This window comes from Panthera leo, chromosome B1, assembly GCF_018350215.1.
Source record: "Panthera leo isolate Ple1 chromosome B1, P.leo_Ple1_pat1.1, whole genome shotgun sequence".
Classification (NCBI taxonomy): domain Eukaryota; kingdom Metazoa; phylum Chordata; class Mammalia; order Carnivora; family Felidae; genus Panthera; species Panthera leo.
The window spans coordinates 135,272,658-135,291,976 of record NC_056682.1 but is presented as its reverse complement, the minus strand read 5'-3'; the positions used below and the strand labels follow the sequence as shown (position 1 = coordinate 135,291,976).

Here is a 19,319-nt window from a genome sequence, read left to right as displayed (position 1 = left end):
ATAAGTGAATTATCCATTTTCTTTACAATAGTATCTTATTCTTCTCCCAAGATTTTTTTCCTATTATGAGCATTTCTGTTACAAAAGTTCTCATAGGCATCTCCTATGGCCCGTGTGCCAAAGTTTCTCTTAAGTTTCTGCCTAGTAGTTGATGAATACGTCTATGTTCAATTTTTCATGAAGATGCCAATTTTTACTTTCCCCAAAGTGTGTTTAGGAATTTATAATCCCAACAGCAACAGGTAGTTCATACTGAACCACATCCAATACTTAGTAATGCTAAGTTAATTTTGGGGTGTAAAATGGCATAGAATTGTGGCCTAACTTTGCATTTTCCTGTTGATGAAAGATACTGAGCATTTCTTCAGATTTATTGGCTAATTCACGTTTCCTCTTTTATGAAATGCCTATTCAGACATTTTGCCAATTCTTCCTCGGCTGTCTGCCTTTACTTATTATTTCCTAGAAATTTTAGCACCTTTGATGATTATTTGGCTTTACCCACTTTAATATTTTAATATAAATTCACCAAGGGTAAATGCTTTGACATGATTTCAATGCATTCTAACTGCAAAATGCAATATAATTTCAAATATCAGGTTTACCCAAATCACAATTTAAATCACACTTTAGGGGCACCTGGGTGGCGCCCAATTTTTGATTTCAGCTCAAGTCATGACCCCCTGGTGGTGGGATCAAGTGCTGAAATGGGCTTGTGCTGAACATAGAACCTGCTTAATATTTTCTCTTTCTTTTCTTTTCTTTTTTCTTTTCTTCCTTTTTCTTTCTCTCCCTTCCTCTCCCTCTGTCTCTCTCCCTCTTCCCCTCCACTGCCTGGGTACGCACGCACTCCCCTGGGTCTTTCTCTCTCAAGTAAAATAAATAAATCACACTTTAGGCAGAGTTCTTATTTTGACTTTGACATTTTACACATTTTTATTTCATGCTCTGGTTGCCTCTAATTTAGAATAAGTCAGCTATATTGTCAACAGGTTGAGTTTGAATACATGAATATGCACACAGGTATGAAAACTGAATTTCCAAATTAAATTATATAATTCAGAAGACCACAGAGATTCCAGACTTGACTAGACAATTAGCTTTACCTCCTTGGCTTAAATATGTCTTTAAGAGCCTACAATTTAATGAAAATTCTAAGGACCTTATATTCATACTTTTTGGCTCGAAGATCAATGGGAAAAAAATTTTTCCAGAGCCCCAAAAGTGTTTTAAGAATCCCTGCCCGGAGCGCCTGGGTGGCTCAGTCGGTTAAGCGTCTGACTTCGGCTCAGGTCATGATCTCGCAGTCTGTGAGTTCGAGCCCCGCCTCGGGCTCTGTGCTGACAGCTCAGAGCCTGGAGCCTGTTTCAGATTCTGTGTCTCCCTCTCTCTGCCCCTCCCCTGCTCATGCTCTGTCTCTCTGAAAAATAAAAACATTAAAAAAAATTTTTAGGGGAGCCTGGGTGGTTCAGTTGGTTGAGTGTCTGACTTCGGCTCAGGTCATGATCTCGTTGTCTGTGAGTTCGAGCCCCGCGTCGGGCTCTGTGCTGACAGCTCAGAGCCTGGAGCCTGCTTCAGATTCTGTGTCTCCCTCTCTCTCTGCCCCTCCCCCACTCATGCTCTGTCTCTCTCTCTCTCTCTCTCTCTCTCTCTCTCTGTCAAAAATAAATAAACATTTAAAAAAATTAAGAAAAAAAATTTTTTATAATCTCTTCCTAAGTGTTATACAAACCAATTAGACTGAAGAGTAACAAAAACCTAAATGTCTCAAAAAAAAAAAAAAATTTAACAAGCATGGCTACAGCCCTCCTGTTGCTTCTCAGGACTCCTGGCAGATCACCTAATCTGCATCATTCAAGAAAAAAAAAATCAAAAGCCATCTAAGATCTGAGTTACTCTACATGTTGTCCTTGATTCCTATATATATATAAGCAATCAGAAGAGAACTTCTAGAACCACACTTACCCACTTACCAAAATCTACAGATTTACTCTTCTACTATGCTTTAACTTTTTGGGTCAAAAAGTCTAACTCCTCCACTTTGAAAATAGATATCATGCCCCTACCTTTCAAGAACATTGCTCTAGTAAGGCCCAATTCTCTCCTCTCCATCATCAATTTCCTAATTTCCTCCATATTATGAAGCAAACCATTTGTGTGTGTGTGTGTGTATTTCCAATCATTAGAAAACAAACAATAACAAGGAACCTTTGAAACTACCATCACCTCTCTAGTTTCTGGCTAGTTTCTCTGATTCCTTTTTTGCAAAAGGTCACAAAAGAGATGACCATACTCTGTTTCCAAGATTCTTCAATTCAAATTGAACACATTCTAATGAGACTTTTGCTCCCCAATATGCCATTGAACTTGAAGGTCACCTACATATTATTATTGAATCCAAGTTCTCATCTTTCTTGACCTATCTACAGCCAACTGGTGTGACTCATCAAACCCTGATATCTTCTCTATCTGGCTTCTAGAACAAAGTTTCTCCTGGTTTCATCCTATCTCACTGGTCTCTCCTCACCTCCTTGGCTTCCTTCTCCTCTTCTCACTAATCACTAAAGTTCAAGTATTTACCCTTTCTCCATCCAATAGCAAACTGTACTGACTCTGTCTACAAAATGCATCCAGATTCTGACCACCTCCCATCATCTAAAGACTTTAACCAGAATAAGTATCATCTGTCACTTGGATTTTTCCCATAGTTTAGTAACTGGCCTCCCAACATCTACCCTTGCCCCACTTCAGTCCTTTCTCATCAAAGCAGTCAGAGTGATTCTGATAATCTTACATAACTCATACAATGTAACATCTGTGCCCAAAATCTCCTAATGGCTTCTCATCCCAGAGTAAATGCCACAATCTTTAAAATAGCATAAAAAGAACCTACATAATTCGGCCCCTATTACCTCTGACCTCATTTCCTACTGACCTCCTTGCAATTCCGTATTCACGCTAGACATACTCCTGCCTCAGAGCCTTTATACTTGCTATTCTCTCTGCCCAAATGCTTTTCCAGGAGATGATTATCTCTACATGCCTCACTCCTACACTATCTTCAGATCTTTGCGCAAATATTTGTCTCCTGAACTAAATCTTTCCTGTCCACTCTTTTTAAAACTGTAACAATTTTACTCCCAGCATCCCTAATCTACCTATTTTTCTCCAATGTTATTAACATAAATTTATTTCACTTCTTTCCTGTTTGTCTATATCCTCCCACAAAAACATAAAACCCACAAGGGCAAGAGCTTTGTTTTGTTTGGTGCTATACCTTCAATGCCTAGAAAGGGTTATGGCACACAGTAGGCATTCAATAAACATTTTTTTAACGAACAAATAAGTAATTACACTCTTAGGCTAAAAATTACAATCTTCCTGAGTTTACAAAACAAGAATATCTAATCAGGGGCAATAGATTTTTGATGTAAAATAATCATTCTAGTATTTCAACAGTTAAGTGATAACAACTTGAAAGACTTCAATAGGCATTGTAGCCAATACTTCTAGAAAATTAAAGTAATCGCTGTAGTAAATAGTTCCCCTCCCCAAATCAGGTCTTAAATTCTAGCTGTCCACACAGTGACACTTATTTTCCACTAACTGCTGTCATATTCAACAATGGTTGGCTGGCAGAGGCACAACACCAACACACAGGAAAATATTACAAAAATGTTCATTCCAAACTGGTTCCAGACAAAGAACCATACTCTTTATAAATAAAGAAACTCTAAAAATAAAGGGCAGATATTTTTAAGTGTTTTAAATATGTGGTTTGGAAATAATTTCAGACTTACATAAAAGCTGCAAATATAAGAATTAAAAACCACCACTATGCCTAAAGTCACCAATTGTTAATGTTACCCTCTTTGTTTTATCATCTGTGCTCATGGATTCTCTTGCACTTCCTTTCCATTCACACGGACACACACACTCACACTATTTTTCCTCTAAACAAACCGAAGATAAATTATATAACATCACAGCCCTTTGCTCCATTGACTCACTATGCATTTCCTAAGAATAGAGATATTCTCTTTTATAACCAGAGTAATCTTCAGTAATTTGAACAGTGTTACAATGTTTTTATTTTCTCTAGTATCCACATCCCCAATTTTTTCAATGGGTCCTTCAATACTATCCTTTTATAGTATTTTCCCCCCATCCAGTATAGGGTCAGGTGGTGCAGTTAGTGATTATCTCTCTTAAGCCTTCTTTAATACAGAACATTGCCCTGTCTTTTATGACATTCAATTTTTGGAAGAACACAGCTCCATCCCCCACTTTTTAAAATGTTTTGATTTTTGAGAAAGAGAGCATGTGCATGTGCGTGTACACACAGGGGTGGGGCAGAGAGAGGAGGAGAGAGAGAATCCCAAGCAGGCTCCATGCTGTCAGTGCAGAGCCCGAGGAAGGATGGCTTGATCCCATAAATCATGAGATCATGACCTGAGCCAAAATCCAGAGTTGGACACTTAACTGAGCCACCCAGGTGCCCCTCCCTCCTCTAAGTAGAATGCTCCTCAGTTGAGTCTGTCTAATGTTTCCTCATGATGAGATTCAGGTTATGCAGTTTGGGCCAGATTACCACACAGATGATGGTATGTCCCCTCAGGATGTCATATCTGAAATCACATGGTAGTCATTTGCCCCACGTTGTTGTCACCAATGTATAAACCCAATTTTGTACCTTGCAAATAATAAGTCATTTGTTGGAAGACACTTTAATACCATGGAAATAACCTTCACCTCATCAACATGCCCCCTCGATTTTGTTATTTCTTGCCCTGTCTTATCTTTACGATAATGGCTGCAAATTGACGATTTTCCAGCTCTAGAACTTAGAATTCTACTGTAAGCAAGAGACCTCCCTTCTCTACTTATTCATTTATCAGTTTATTTACTATGAATAATGATTCCTATTTCTACTGGTTCATAATTAATTATTATACTTATTTATGATTAAATTAATACAGACTGAATGAACCAGTAGGAAACCCAACAGGCTTCTTATGAAATGCTCCCATTTAAAAAAAAAAAAATTTATTTTCTAGTACATAAAAAAAGAAAAGGATACAGGTCACCTGGTATGTACCCTGCCCAGACCTGCAATCAGCCAATTCTCTGAAGATCTCTGGTTCCTCTGTGCTGGGAACAGTGGTACAGACCAAGATTTGGGAATTAAGTGTTCTCATTGTTCTTTTCTTCTCAGCCTTTTTGCTGGAGTTACCAGGAAATATACAAATGCATGTGTATATATATATATATATATATATATACACACATATATATATGTATGTATATGTATATATGTACATATATGTGTATATATACACGTATGTATACAGATATATGTGTATATACATATATATACATATATGTGTATATATACATATATATGTGTGTATATATATACACACACACGCATACAAATATATGTGTACATACATGCCACACGTAGATACACATTTGTGCACACATATACATACTAGTTGCAAAAATAATGACTTCACATTAATACCTTTAATTTCAATCCATCTCCACAGGATTAATTTCTGCCTTTCCCCTTTCCATATTTGCACGTCCCTCCATCCTCAGGCCCTGGCTCCAATAACCTAAATATTTAGCCAATGCATGATACACCTAAAAATGACCCAGAGCTGCTTTGCCTATGTCACTACAAAAATAAACTCTAGTAGAAAGAGTTCAAGATTTGTTTGCAATCCCTCCCTCTTCCTCCACCCAAGTTGAGGGTAAATAGTCAAATACTGTGTTAATGAATCATTTAGACTCATTCTTCCCTTACAATATAGGTATAGCACTAGATTAAAATACAGACAGGTTCATTTATTTTAATAGTTTAAGATTTTTCCCATCCCTATCTTATTTTGAATATGGAAGATAACATGCTTTGTTTTGAAAAGTCAATATATAAAAAGATACACTTTGGGGGTGCCCGGATGGTTCAGTTGGTTGAGTATCTGACTCTTGATTTTGGCTCAGATCATGGTCTCATGATTCGTGGCATCGAGCCTGGTGTCAGGCTCTGCTCTGACAGTACAAGGAGTGCTTGGGATTCTCTTTTTCAAAAATAAATAAACATTTTTTTTTAAGATATACCTTGAGGAGGGTCATTCTCTCCCATAAATCTTTGGTCCCATGGCCTCCAACCACCCCTACCTTTGCAAAGTTGAGCATGCATATATCTATATCTATATCTATATCTATCTATAGATATAGATATAGATATATCTATATCTATTTCTATATATATCTATATATATATATAAAACCCCTCACCCGTTTCTTAAATCAAAAGATATCAAACTATATATGTGTGTTTACTCTAACCAGCTCAAACCAGACTGAAGGAAGCTCTTCCCAAAACATGGTATGAGACCAATAATTTCTTAATGCCAAAACCAAACGAAGACATTAAAAAAAGAGAAAGAGACTAGAAATCTGATATCCTTTGTGAAGACAGATGCAAAAAATTTGAACAAAATATTAGCAATATATAATAGAATTATCACATCATGACCAAGTTGAGTTTATCCTGGAAATACAAGGCTGGCTCAACAGTTGAAAAATTAATATAATTCATTATATCAACTGAATAAAGAAGAAAAAACATATGATAATCTCAGTACAAAATAAGCATTTGACAAAATCATCCATTCATGATTTTAAAAACTCTTACTAACCTAGTAACAGAATGCAACCTAACCTGATAATTGTCATCCTTAAAACAAACACAGCAAATACCTATTTAAAGGTGAAATTATGAATGCTTTCTGTCTTTAACATTATATTGGAAGTCCTAGCCAGTGCTACCAGGTATAGAAAAGAAATAAAAAGCATACATTACAAAGGAAGAAATAAAACTTTTTCCCAGGCAACATGACTATATAGAAAACCCCAAAGAATCTACAAAAACCCTACTAGATTTACTAAGGGAATTTAGCAAGGTTGTAGTATACAAAATTCAATATATAAAGATCATATTTCCACATATCAACAAGTAAAAATTACATATATACATACTGTCATTTGTAACAGCAACCAAAAAACATGAAATACTTGGGGATAAATCTAACACACTGTGTGTTAAGATCTGTACTCTGAACACTACAAAACACTGATGAGATAAATCAAAGATGACCAGAGTAAAGAGAGATATAACATGTTCACAGATCTGGAGACTCAACATAGTTATCACTTCTCTTCAAATTTATCTATGGATTTAACGCAATCTGCATCTGAATTCTAGTACTTTTTTTTTTTTTTTAACTGACAGGATTATTCTAAGCTTTACACAGATAAGCAAGGAAACTAGAAGCCAAAACAATTTCAAAACAAACAAGAAAGTCGGAGTACTCATATTACTTGATTTCAAGACTTACTCTAAAGCTACAGTAATCAAGACAATGTAGTACTGATGACAGGACAGACACCTACATTAACGGAAAAGAACAGAAATTCCAAAAATAGATGCACACGTGTTGTCTACTGATTTTTGACAAAGATGTCAAGCAATTCAATGGAGAAAAAGACAACTTTTCACCAAATGGTGCTAGGGCACCTGTATCCATATACAAAAACCAAAACCAAAACCAAAGAATCTCAACCAGCCCATACATCAGAACATATCCAAAATTTAACTCAAAATGAAGCATAGATCAAAATGCAAAATGTAAACTATAAAACTTCTAGAAGAAAACAGTGCTAAATAATGTTGACTTTCGTTTAGGCACAGAATTCTCTGAACAGAATTCCCTGAATTTCTCAGCACAAACCACAAAAGGAAACGCTGTTGTCAGTGTTTCTCTCTGTTGTCAAAACTTCTCTCTTCAAAACACATGGTTTTAAAAATGAAATAGGGGTGCCTGGGTGGCTCAGTCGGTTAAGCATCTGACTTCTACTCAGGTCATGATCTCACTCACAGTGTTTGAGTTCGAGCCCTGTGTCGGGCTCTGTGCTAACAGCAGAGTCTGAAACCTGCTTCAGATTCTGTGCCTCCCTCTCTCTCTGCCCTCCCTGGCTTGTGCTCTGTCTCTCTCTCTCAAATATAAATAAACATAAAAAAAGAAAAGAGAAGCAAATTCAGGGTGACTGGCTGGGTCAGTCAGTGGAGTCTGAGCTCCCCAATGGGGGTACAGTTTACTTAAAATAAGTAAATAAACTGTTTGTTTTTTAGAAAAGAAATAAATCCACAAACTTGGAGAAAGTATTCATAAAATATGCACCACAAAAAAAGACAATTAGATCCAAAATATATTAAAAACTCTTATGGCTCAATAATAAAATAAGCAACCTAATTTTAAAAAGAGCTAAAGAGGGGCACCTGGGTTGGCTCAGTTGGTTAAGCATCAGACTTTGGCTCAGGTCATGATCTTGAGGTTTGTGAGTTGAGTCCAGCGTTGGGCTCTGTGCTGACAGTTCAGAGCGGGGAGCCTGTTTCAGATTCTGTGTCTCCCTCTCTCTCTCTCTGCCCTTCTCCTACTCACGCTCTGTCTCTCTCCCTCAAAAGTAAATAAACATTAAAAAAAAATTTTTTAAGAGTTAAAGATGTCAATACTTCTTAAAAAGACAGATATAGACATAGCAAAGAAACACATGAAAGGTTGTTCAATATTGTTAACTATTCATTAAAAGCAAATTAGAACCATTTTGAATAATACTATGAACATTAGCTTTTTGTGGACATAAGCTTTCATTTCTCTTGCATGTATACCTAGGAATGTAACTTAAGAGTTCATAGAGAATATGTTTAACTTTATAAGAAACTCCTCAATTGTTTGCTAAAGTGGCTATACCATTTCACCAGCAATGTATGAAAGGAAACTCCTAGTTGCTCCAAATCTTCACCAATTCTAACATTATCAGACTTTATTCCTAGCCATGCTAGTGTGTGTGTAATAGTATCACCCTATGGTTTAAATCTGCATTTCCTTGATGACTAGTGATGCTGAGTATCTTTCTATGTGGGATGTATTGGCAATTCATATATCTCTGGTGCAAACCCTTTGTCTATTTTTTGACAGGGTTCTTTGTCTTATTATCAAATAGTGAGAGTTCTTAAGATATTTTGGTTCAAATCCTCTGCCAGCTATATGCTTTGCAAATATTTTTCCTGGCTTGTGGCTAGCCTTTCATTTTTAAAAATAGTACATTTAAAAGTTCATATACAGAAAATTCACTTAAAATTTGTTCATTTTTCTCTAAATATACTTGAAGGAATGTTTATTTTTTTAAAAAAAAGATATAACTGACTGCTTTTTGGGAGGTGACAAAATCATTGTCAACTACTGAATAGTCTAACGATGATACAATCCGGCCCGCACATACTAAAAACTGGAAAGTACATCCTTTTACTTCTAGTTTAGAGCTCTTCATAGCATTGGGTCCCTATCAGATACCTGACACAAAACCTAAAATTAGAAGAGAGAATAACATGTTGAAAGCCTCCTTCCTGCAATTCTTTATTGCAACTTGACCTCTGAATTATAGACATTTCAGAGTAAGATATATTATACTTTTTGTTAATTACAGTTTTATTTTGTATTTTTAAAGTTTATTTTGAGAGAGACAGAGAGCGAGCGAGCAAGGGGAGGTACAGAGAGAGGGGAGAGAGAGAATCCGAAGCAGACTCTGCACTGCCAGCACAGAGTTCAATCTCCGAAACTATGAGATCATGACCCGAGCCAAAATCAAGAGTCAGTCGCTCAACCAACTGAGCCACCCAGGTGCCCCTGTTAATTATAGTTTTAAATTAAAACTTTATGTTGATGAGAAAAGCAAATTCAACTTTAGTGTAAATACATGAAAAACTAATTTATGCAGTGACTTTCAAGAAGCATCTAACTCCCAAACAGGCTAAAAAAAAAAATTAAAAACCACAACACTTTTGTTGACAGCACAGATAGCTTTATATATAAGTACTGCTTATTAGTCCTTAAATCATCCTAAAACTCTCTAACGTTAACTATAAGAAACAAAAATTTTATGCCAACATTTTCATATTAATAAAGGTGCATCCTCAACAGAATATGAAATGTCAAGTAGTACACATTTTTTGAAGTAAAACAATAAAAGTTGCTCCCCACAACACTTAATCTTCTTTTCTCCTAACCCATGCCCCAAAGATAATCAATCATAAAATTCTGGTATGCATTTTATAAACACTTCCTATGCTCAGATGTGTGTGTGTGTGTGTGTATGCACATATACATACATATATACATACACACATGCCTTCACAAAGGATATATTGTGTTTTAGCATTCTATAAACCAAAATAAAAACAAATTTTAAAATAAGGTCTTTATGGCTGAGAAACTGTACAGCATGAAATCTAAATGGGAAAAGATCTGAATCTAATTAAGACAAAAACATTTCGAAAACTTTTAGAAAATATTATTAAATTTTGGGAACTTGCAGACCACATTATTACTTCTGTAGTAGACACTTCTTGGAGTGGCTAGACAGCCTACAATCCTTCCCTTCTCTGTGCCATGATGAATGGCCTTGAAGGAAAAGATCAGAGGAAAAACCAAGGAAAGATTTAAGGAATGGCTATTTGGGAGGGGGAAAAAAAAAGGAAGGGCTATTTGAATGAACCTCTTACAATGGTGCCATACCCTAAAAAATTCCTCACCAGAATCCTGCTACTACCAAATCAAACAAATCAAAATGTAAAGGCTCTTAATAATCACTGGAGAGATGGCTCAAATCAGAGATCAAGTCATAAATCCTCCTGCAGCCAGCCTAGTGCTTGCCTAGTGAGTTCATGAAAACAACCACAACCAGGTGGTAGGAAAAGCAGTTATGCAAGAGATCAATTACACTAAGATGGACCTCAGCTGCTACTACTGTCCAGGATCCATTTGCCTGAGTTCCCCATAGGCACTACTTCTTAGCAGGCAAAATACTGCAAGCCCCTTGGATTATAGAAATGGTGATGGCAGTGGGTGGGGGATGGGTTAAATAGGTGATGGGGATTAAGGAGGACACTCGTTGGATGTGGTGTTCAATCACTAAATTCTACACCTGAAATTAATACTACATTGTATGTTAACTGGAATTTAAATAAAAACTTAAAATTTTTAAAAATATTTATTCATTGTTGAAAGAGACAGAGCACAAGCGGGGGGGGGGGGGGGTGGAGGGAAGGGGGCGGGACACAGAATCTGAAGCAGGCTCCAGGCTCTGAGCCATCAGCACAGAGTCTGACATGTGGCTTGAACTCACGAACTGCGAGATTATGACCTGAGCCAAAGTTGGATGCTTAACTGACTGAGCCACCCAGGCGCCCCTAAATAAAAACTTTAAAAAAATGGTGATGGCTGATTCTTTCTATAAGAGACACCAATTCTGAAGTTGCTTTGCCAGCACCACTACACAAGATTAACCGAATGTCCCCTATAAATCACATGGCCTTTGATCTAAGCATTCACTTCAAATGGCAGTGAGTGGATGCTCAGGGCCTCATATCAAATAGACTCTTCTTCAGACACAGCTGTGTCCCTAGTAGGAAGAAAAGGCTTCTTGAAGCTTCGTGTACCAGTTGTTGCTCCAGCTAAAAACTTCTGAATCTGGGATGCTGCGGCCTACAAGGCTCTGAACAACCAACCAGTAACTGCTGTTTCCTATCTCCAGAATACAATGGCTGAGGGAAACAATGATTTTCGTAGAGTGATTTCTGCTCTCAAAGTTTTGCCTTTTATCTCAAGAACTCTGAAATCTGCTGATCTAGAAGTTTTAGTACCCAATGAGGAAATATTTATACCAGGAAACAAAATAACTGCTTCACTCTATTGAAAGCTGAGCTTATCATGTTCAGTTTGATTTCCTCGCGACAGTAGAAAAACAAGAAAAGCAAAAACAGAGGCTACAGAATTGGCTGGGGGTGACTGTCCCTGACTAGCAAGGGGAGAAGAGATTGCTACTATGACTTTGGGGCTTGGAAAACCATGAGAAGAACTCAGGGAGATCTGGAATACATTCTTACAATACTGTGTACACGTTAAGGTTATTGAAAGACTATCACAATTCTATACTGTTGGAATTACCAGAGGCTCAGACCCTTTCAAGAATGAAGGATTAGGAGGCACCTGGTGGTTCAGTTAGTTAAGCATCTGGCTTTGGCTTGAGTCATGATCTCACAGTTTGTGAGTTCAAGTCCTGAATTGGGCTCTGTGCTAACAGTGCAGAACCTGCTTGGGATTCTCTTTATCCCTCAGTCTCTCTGCCCCTCCACCCCCCCACCTCTATCTCAAAATAAAAAAGATATGAAAAATAAAAATAAAAACAAAACAAGAAGAAGAAAGGACTAGGTCAGCTTGTTAGGAACAGAACCCTGATAAGCCAAGATACTAGCAGAAGGTACAAAATCTGAAGTAAAACAGATTAGGGTGTATGCACTGACGAAAAGCTAAAGATTGAAGCCATCATTTATATCCTTACTAGTCACTGGTATATAGTAAGTACCCCATCTTTCCCTTTAAACACATTTTCTTTTTATTTCCCTTTCTTTTCCTCCAATCATGCAAATGACAATTTAGCAGTAATTAAATTTAAGTTGTAAAATATCAAGAATCACAATGAAACCAGTGGCAGCAGGCTATCACCTAGACTCAGTATCCCTATGGCCCTGCCTCTGGATGTGGTACCTCAGCTTGCATGGAGATTTTCTCCCACTAAAAATGCATCAACAGATGGGACAGCAGGGTTATCTTCTGCATTTACGTAAGTGGGGAGGAAAAGGAGGGGAAAGAAAAGAAGGGGAAAGAAAAGAAGGGGAAAGAGATTAAACTACTAAAGGCTGAGATATTCTACATATTTCCTAGGAGGGCTGCCCCACTTTTGATTTCCCCTTCTTAGGGGTGGCCCCCAGCACACAAGCATAGACTCCTGGGGTTATAACTATGCCTCATAATGCTCCCTGTCTCTGGGAGACAGATACCTGGTCTGAACAGGGTAATTTAATCCTTTCTTATTGGAATATAAAAACTGAAAAGGCAAGGCAGGGAGTCTAGAGAGAAGGTATAAAAATTGCTAATGAGGGGTGCCTGGGTGGCTCAGTCGAGTGTCTGACTTTTGCTCAGGTCATCATCTCACAGTTTGTGGGTTTGAGCCCCACATTGGGCTCTGTGCTGACAGCCTCGAGCCTGGAGCCTGTTTCCCTCTCTCTCTGCTCCTCTCCTGTTCATGCTCTCTCTCTCAAAAATAAACATTAAAAAAAAAATGTTTTTAATTGCTAATGAGATCTCTAGAGGTCTCTAGTTTTTTCTGATCAAGCCCCACTTGTTCAATTTGTCATTCAATGTCCAGTACAGATTCCAAAAATGGCTTTTGTTCCCTTTAAGCTAATGACTATCAGCTAACTGCAACCCCCAAAATGCTATTATGACTTCTAGGAAGTAAAAAGAGTATGTAAGGTTCTCATTTTAATGTCAAATTATCATATTTTTTTTACTTCCTCTTACTCTGCTCAAAAAACTCAACTCCTAACATATTGTACTTTGCCTCCAGAATCATGACATTAGAACCCTCATGCCTACCATGCTTTTTCATATCCTCTTATTTTGCAACAAAGCGTATTTACTCCAAAGCTTCAGTTTGTTCACTTCAACAGCAGTTCCCTGTTAAGACTTTACAATGAGGCATCAGCAGTTCTCTGCAACTCGTGATGCCTTACCAGTGCCAATAAAGCAAAGTAAATGATTACTGATTAACAATGGAAATGAATTTTTTCCTTAAAAGATATTTAGTATAGGGCACCTGGGTGGCTCAGTCAGTTAAGCGTCCGACTCTAGATTTCGGCTCAGGTCATGATTTCACGATTTCATGAGCTCCAGCCCCTCATCCGTCTCTGTGCTGACAGTGAGGAGCCTGCCTGGGATTCTCTCTCCCTCCCTCTCTCTGCCCCTCCCCTACTGATGCTGTCTGTCTCTCTCTCAAAATAAATAAACTTAAAATAAAAAGATATTTAGCATACAAATGTCAAAGGGCACCTGGGTGGCTGAGTCAGTTAAGCAGCTGACTCTTGATTTGGCTTAGGTCATGATGTCACAGTTGGTGAGATTGAGCCCCGCATCAGACTCTGAGCTGACAGTGAAGAGCCTGCCTGGGATTCTCTCTCTCTGCCCCTCCTTGGCTTGCTCTCACATTCTCTCTCTCTCTCTCAAAATAAATAAAACATTAAAAAAAAAAAAAAAAGTCAAGCCCAGCCTGCTTCTCCTGTTACTTAAATCCTAGGTCACCAACACAGACTCATGACAGCAGTTTCAGCCCCAATCTTCAATTACAGATCAAGTCGTTACTTTTTTTTATTTTTGAGAAATAGAGCATGAGCATGAGGGGCAGAGAGAGAGACACAGAATCTGAAGCAGGTTCCAGGCTCTAACCTGTCAACAAAGAACCCAACGCAGGGTTCGAACTCCCAGACTGCGAGATCATGACCTGGGCCAAAGTCTGAGGTTTAACCAACTGAGCCACACAGGCGCCCCCAGATCAAGTCGTTATTAACACTAATCCACCTAACCCTTACACCCCAGATTAGATGACAAGGGATCCTAGCTTGTTCTGATACACCCTCTGCTCTATTCTTACCCTTTCTGCCATTTTAGCCCTGTTGATACCTCAGTTATTATAACTAGGCTTCTGTTTTGCCACTTTTAGAGGTTCCCAGTCTGGTCCCTGCCTTTTCTCTTCCTAGGACTGGGACACCTATTTTTGGTTACCAGTCCCAATCCCGAGGACAGAAATCAGGTCCAGTATCCACAAACAGAATTCTCTGGCAGTCACTCATACGTGTGTACATGTAGGTACTTATTTTATTCATTTACACACACACACACACACACACACACACACACTCTCTCTCTCTCTCTTTCTTTCTTTAAGATTCCATGTGCTTCTTTACCTCAAATTCACATAACAAAAGGTTGCATGGATGGCTCCCTGGCCGTCCTACTCCTAATATGGCTTACCAGAGACCTTTCCTCAACACCTGCAGTTTAAACGAGAATGGCTGCAACATGCAGTACTATTTCTAAGTGTGGACTCCTTCCAGTCTGTCCTGTATAATAGTAACCTCTGCCCTAGTCTAAAACTTGGCCATGTTCTATCATATCATTAATACAACAAAACTCTATCAAATCTTGAGATATTGTACAAGTAAGCAAACTTACAGAGTTTAGAAACAAATAAACACATAAGCAAAAGAAAAAAAATATTTTCTAAATGGTAGGACTGTAAACTTTGTAATACAGTTATATTAAAATAACGTAATATGATTCTTGGACATATATATGCCAAAAAAAATTTTTTTAATCATTAGATTATAATTTTTTAAAGTAGGGAAAAACACAAAGACTATATTTTATAAATATATTCTATTATAGCATATAGAAATGACCAACCATTTTATTCCCCAGAGTTCTAAGCAGTAATTTCTTGATTAAGAAATTAATAAAACAGATAAGGTATATCAGGGCAGTAACACAGTGCATATGTCTAGTCATATAGATTAATATCTCCCCTTATTTTTAAGATTTTATTTATTTTTAAATTATCTCTCTACCCAACGTGGGGCTTGAACTTACAACCCTGAAATCAAGAGTCACATGCTCTACCAACAGAGCCAGCCAGGTGACCCAATTAGTATTTCTTCTGATCAATGCTGAATACTCCCTTATGAAACTTAAACTTCTAATTCTATTTGGTACCCAATATGGGATTCCCCTCACTTTCTCCAAAGTCTGGCTTCGTTGTTATTATTATTACACCTTCATTAAAGTTCCCTCTCCTGGTTTTCCGTACCTTGATTCCTAACTAAAAAGATCAAGCCACAAATGGGATCATTACAGGTATAAGGAAAAACTGCAAAGCAGCCCAAGATTCAAGGAAAAAGGTGTGTGTACTTACCCTAGGTAAGCCAAGAGAGTTGCAGCACGAACAAGTGCAATGACTAGTAAGGAACCTCAAATACTGTGGCTAGAGAAGGAAGCTAATGAAACTCAAAACAGACATTACCACAATATTTAGTAATTATCTGTTCATAAGGCAAAGTAGTTTACTAGTTCTTTGAAATGAGGAATAGTATTTTATCATTTTGACATTTTCAGCACAGAAAGTAGACAGTTCATAAACTCTTGCTGAGGGGTGCCTGGCTGGCTCAGTCAGTAGAGTATGCAGCTCTGGATCTCAGGGTCATGAGTTCAAGCCTCACATTGGGTGTAGTGACTGCTTAAATAAACTTAAAAAACAAAACAAAACTCTTGTTGACTGAAAAAAACAATCAAGAATTCAGACGATAGTAAGGAGTGTCAAATATACTCAACTTAGACCGCAATACAGTCACTGTGGAATGACAACTTCCAGGGAAAACCTTACTCTAACAAAACCAAGTGTGATATGAGTTCTAAGTTCCTCTTCCCCAAAACAACTCCCTATCGATCATTAAGTGCAATGAAAAATGCATCCCGTACCATGGATTAATTTCATTTATGCTTACCCTTTCACCAGGCAATTATTTTCCTCTGTTCCAATTTTGTATTACTATAACCGTTTCCTCAATCTAACACTATGTTTAATATTTATTTTTTAAAAATCCATTTTATTACAGGCATCTGGGAATAAGTTGCTGGCTAATATATCTTCTAAACTGCTGTTCGCAGACACCTTATAGTGAGTTGAATTCTCATGAAGAAAACAGATATGATGGGAAAATAATAACATAATTTAGTTTTAACTGTAACTCCAATAAGCCAGAGGATTCTTTACTAGTCACTTTGCCATCTTTAAAAAATTTTGTAAAAATAGGACTATTTTATTGACCCCTTAGTGACAGTAGATGATGAAATGCACCAAACTCAAAACTTGTGTATAGTACTTAACTCTGCTACTCAGAAGGATGAGACAAAAAGGTTTTAAATACCAAAATCAGCATGCTATAAGAGCATTTCTAAGCTTTAACAAAACTGGAAAAAAAAAAAAACACACATGCAGATGTGATTAATTGATACAAGCATGCTTGTATTAAATAATAACACCAAAACAACAATTAGGTACTGGAATGCAACTCTTGCATTAAAATAGCACTTGGCAAATGATTCTCACTGGACTGGACTGGAATGATGTTTTGACATCAGGATATGCAAAGCAACTATTAAAATCTACACTTAACGTAGGTGTTAACAAGCAGAGTAGGAAGAAAGGCTAGAATATGAGGATCCTTTTAAAGATCTTTCAACACTGGCAAGCAACAGTCAAAAAATGGCTCATTTTTGATGAATGTCTTAGGCTGAGAAAATTCAAAGTGCATGCAAATTCATAAAGAAAAAAAAGAATAAGCTTTCTAAGAAAGATACAATACTGTTCTCCAAGCTATGCCTACAGATCACTCGTATTTTAAGTATTGTCATCTCAGAAAGGCTATTCGGCATGTATTTCTCCTGCCCTGCCCCAAACACACGAGTACATGTTGGTGGTAATGGTAGCCTTCATGCCTTTTGACAGCTGCCATGTCCTGTCCGGCTTCCCCACACCCTCCCGAAAGTACAAACACCTATGCCAACCCGTGTGGTTGGTTAGGTTATGCAATCTAACACAAGCTGGGAATCACTGAACTTATTTACTCTGGTGACTCAGATTTAAATCTAGGTCTCTGTGGAAAAGGAGGTGGAGAACACAAATGAATGTGTTGACACCATTCTCCACTAATATTTATTACATAACTAAAGCAAACTCAAAATATTTTCTGCTCTTTATATAGGTTTGGCCAAGACACTATAGCTTTCAGAAATGCTTTAGGTCTGACTAGGTCCAGCATAGCATTGGCTACATTGAATAACCTCAGGTAGAACGATTCTCCTTTATACAAAATTCTTTCTCTCCCTCTCTCCCCCTCCTTTTCCCATGGTGTTGTCATTCAACCCCACTGTCCCTTTCCTTCTTCCTCCAGCCTCTTCTTCAAGCTGCCACAAAGAGCTACCTCTTAGCAATGAACTTCACAATGTCAAGATAAGTTTTCCAATGACATTTCACTCAGAGAGAATAGAAATACTTTAAACACAGGAACCTCAGAAATAATAAAACAGCAATAAAACTGTTCTCATTTTGACCAAAGAGATAACTCACCTATTTTTGGAGTTACCAAACTAAGATGAAATATATATAGCACATTTGTCATTAATCCAACAGATCAAATTATCTTTAAAAAGAATAAAATCATATTTAGTACAATTTTCAGGGTGACCTAGCTCTAAAATACTTCAGGAGCAGAAGTAAAGTTTTCATGTTAAAAATAGTTTTCCTAAATGTTTTACTTTATTCCTAATCCTTATCTTCATTATTTAAATATTAAAGTCAGACTGATTTCTTCCTAGAAAACTCATCTGACAGTAAAATCTATTTATTTTATAATTTTCTGTAATTCTGACATAAGCAAGTTTCAATATTCACCAAGGAAATCCCATCAATCTCCCTGATATTCAGATCAAACATCATCTTAAGGTTCCCCTAATTGTCTCAACTAAAAGTAACCTTTCTACTCACTAAGTGTTCATAGAACTTCTGTACCTCACAGACTAATCACATACTGTTCAATTACTTATGAATCTATCTTACCTTCACCATATAATAAAGGTATTAGAAAACTATACATGTCTTAGACATCCATGTAGCTCCCAATGCACCCAGCACAGCATACTGTAAAACATTTAATAGATATTTAGGAAAAATTATACAATTACTAATATACATTATTAGCATCATTTTAGAGTCTATTTACAGTGTATCATCATTTTGGGAAATAAGAACTAGGTTCTTAGAGCCAGCTGAACCCCTTATACTTGATCTAATTTAGTCACTAGTCATTACACAAGTAAGTCAAGCTAAATAAAATTATTAGGCAAATCAATGATTTTCCTAAAAACAACTGACACGGAGTTTATTTTTATTTCATACTTGTTTATTTAAACATGGCATTTATCATCTAAATCACCTAATACTGTGTTTTAATGAGCAATGTGCCATGGGGAAAGAACCTGGGCTTTAGAGTCAGAGAGACCCAGGCTTTTATCAAGGAAAACTGATTATGAATTTACCAAAAGATTTCTAGGGCGAAAAGAATAAAGAAACATAATAAAACATGTATTATCATTCTTTCAGTCGATAATGAATAGTTTTAGAATTCCTAAGAGTGACAGTAAACATTTATTTTCTTAAGACTTACATAATTTTGTGACAACATGCTTATTACCTAAGTACATTCATTCACTCAACAAATGCTTACTGAGGGCCAATTATAT

The 19,319-nt window shown here is 37.1% G+C and overlaps 1 protein-coding gene across 2 annotated transcripts in view; it reads right to left on the bottom strand.

Annotated features, from left to right (window-relative positions):
• The window catches only part of WDFY3 (WD repeat and FYVE domain containing 3), a 276,427-nt gene that overhangs the window by 243,980 nt on the left and 13,128 nt on the right, over nt 1-19,319 (bottom strand). The gene's annotated exons all lie outside the window — the stretch shown is intronic.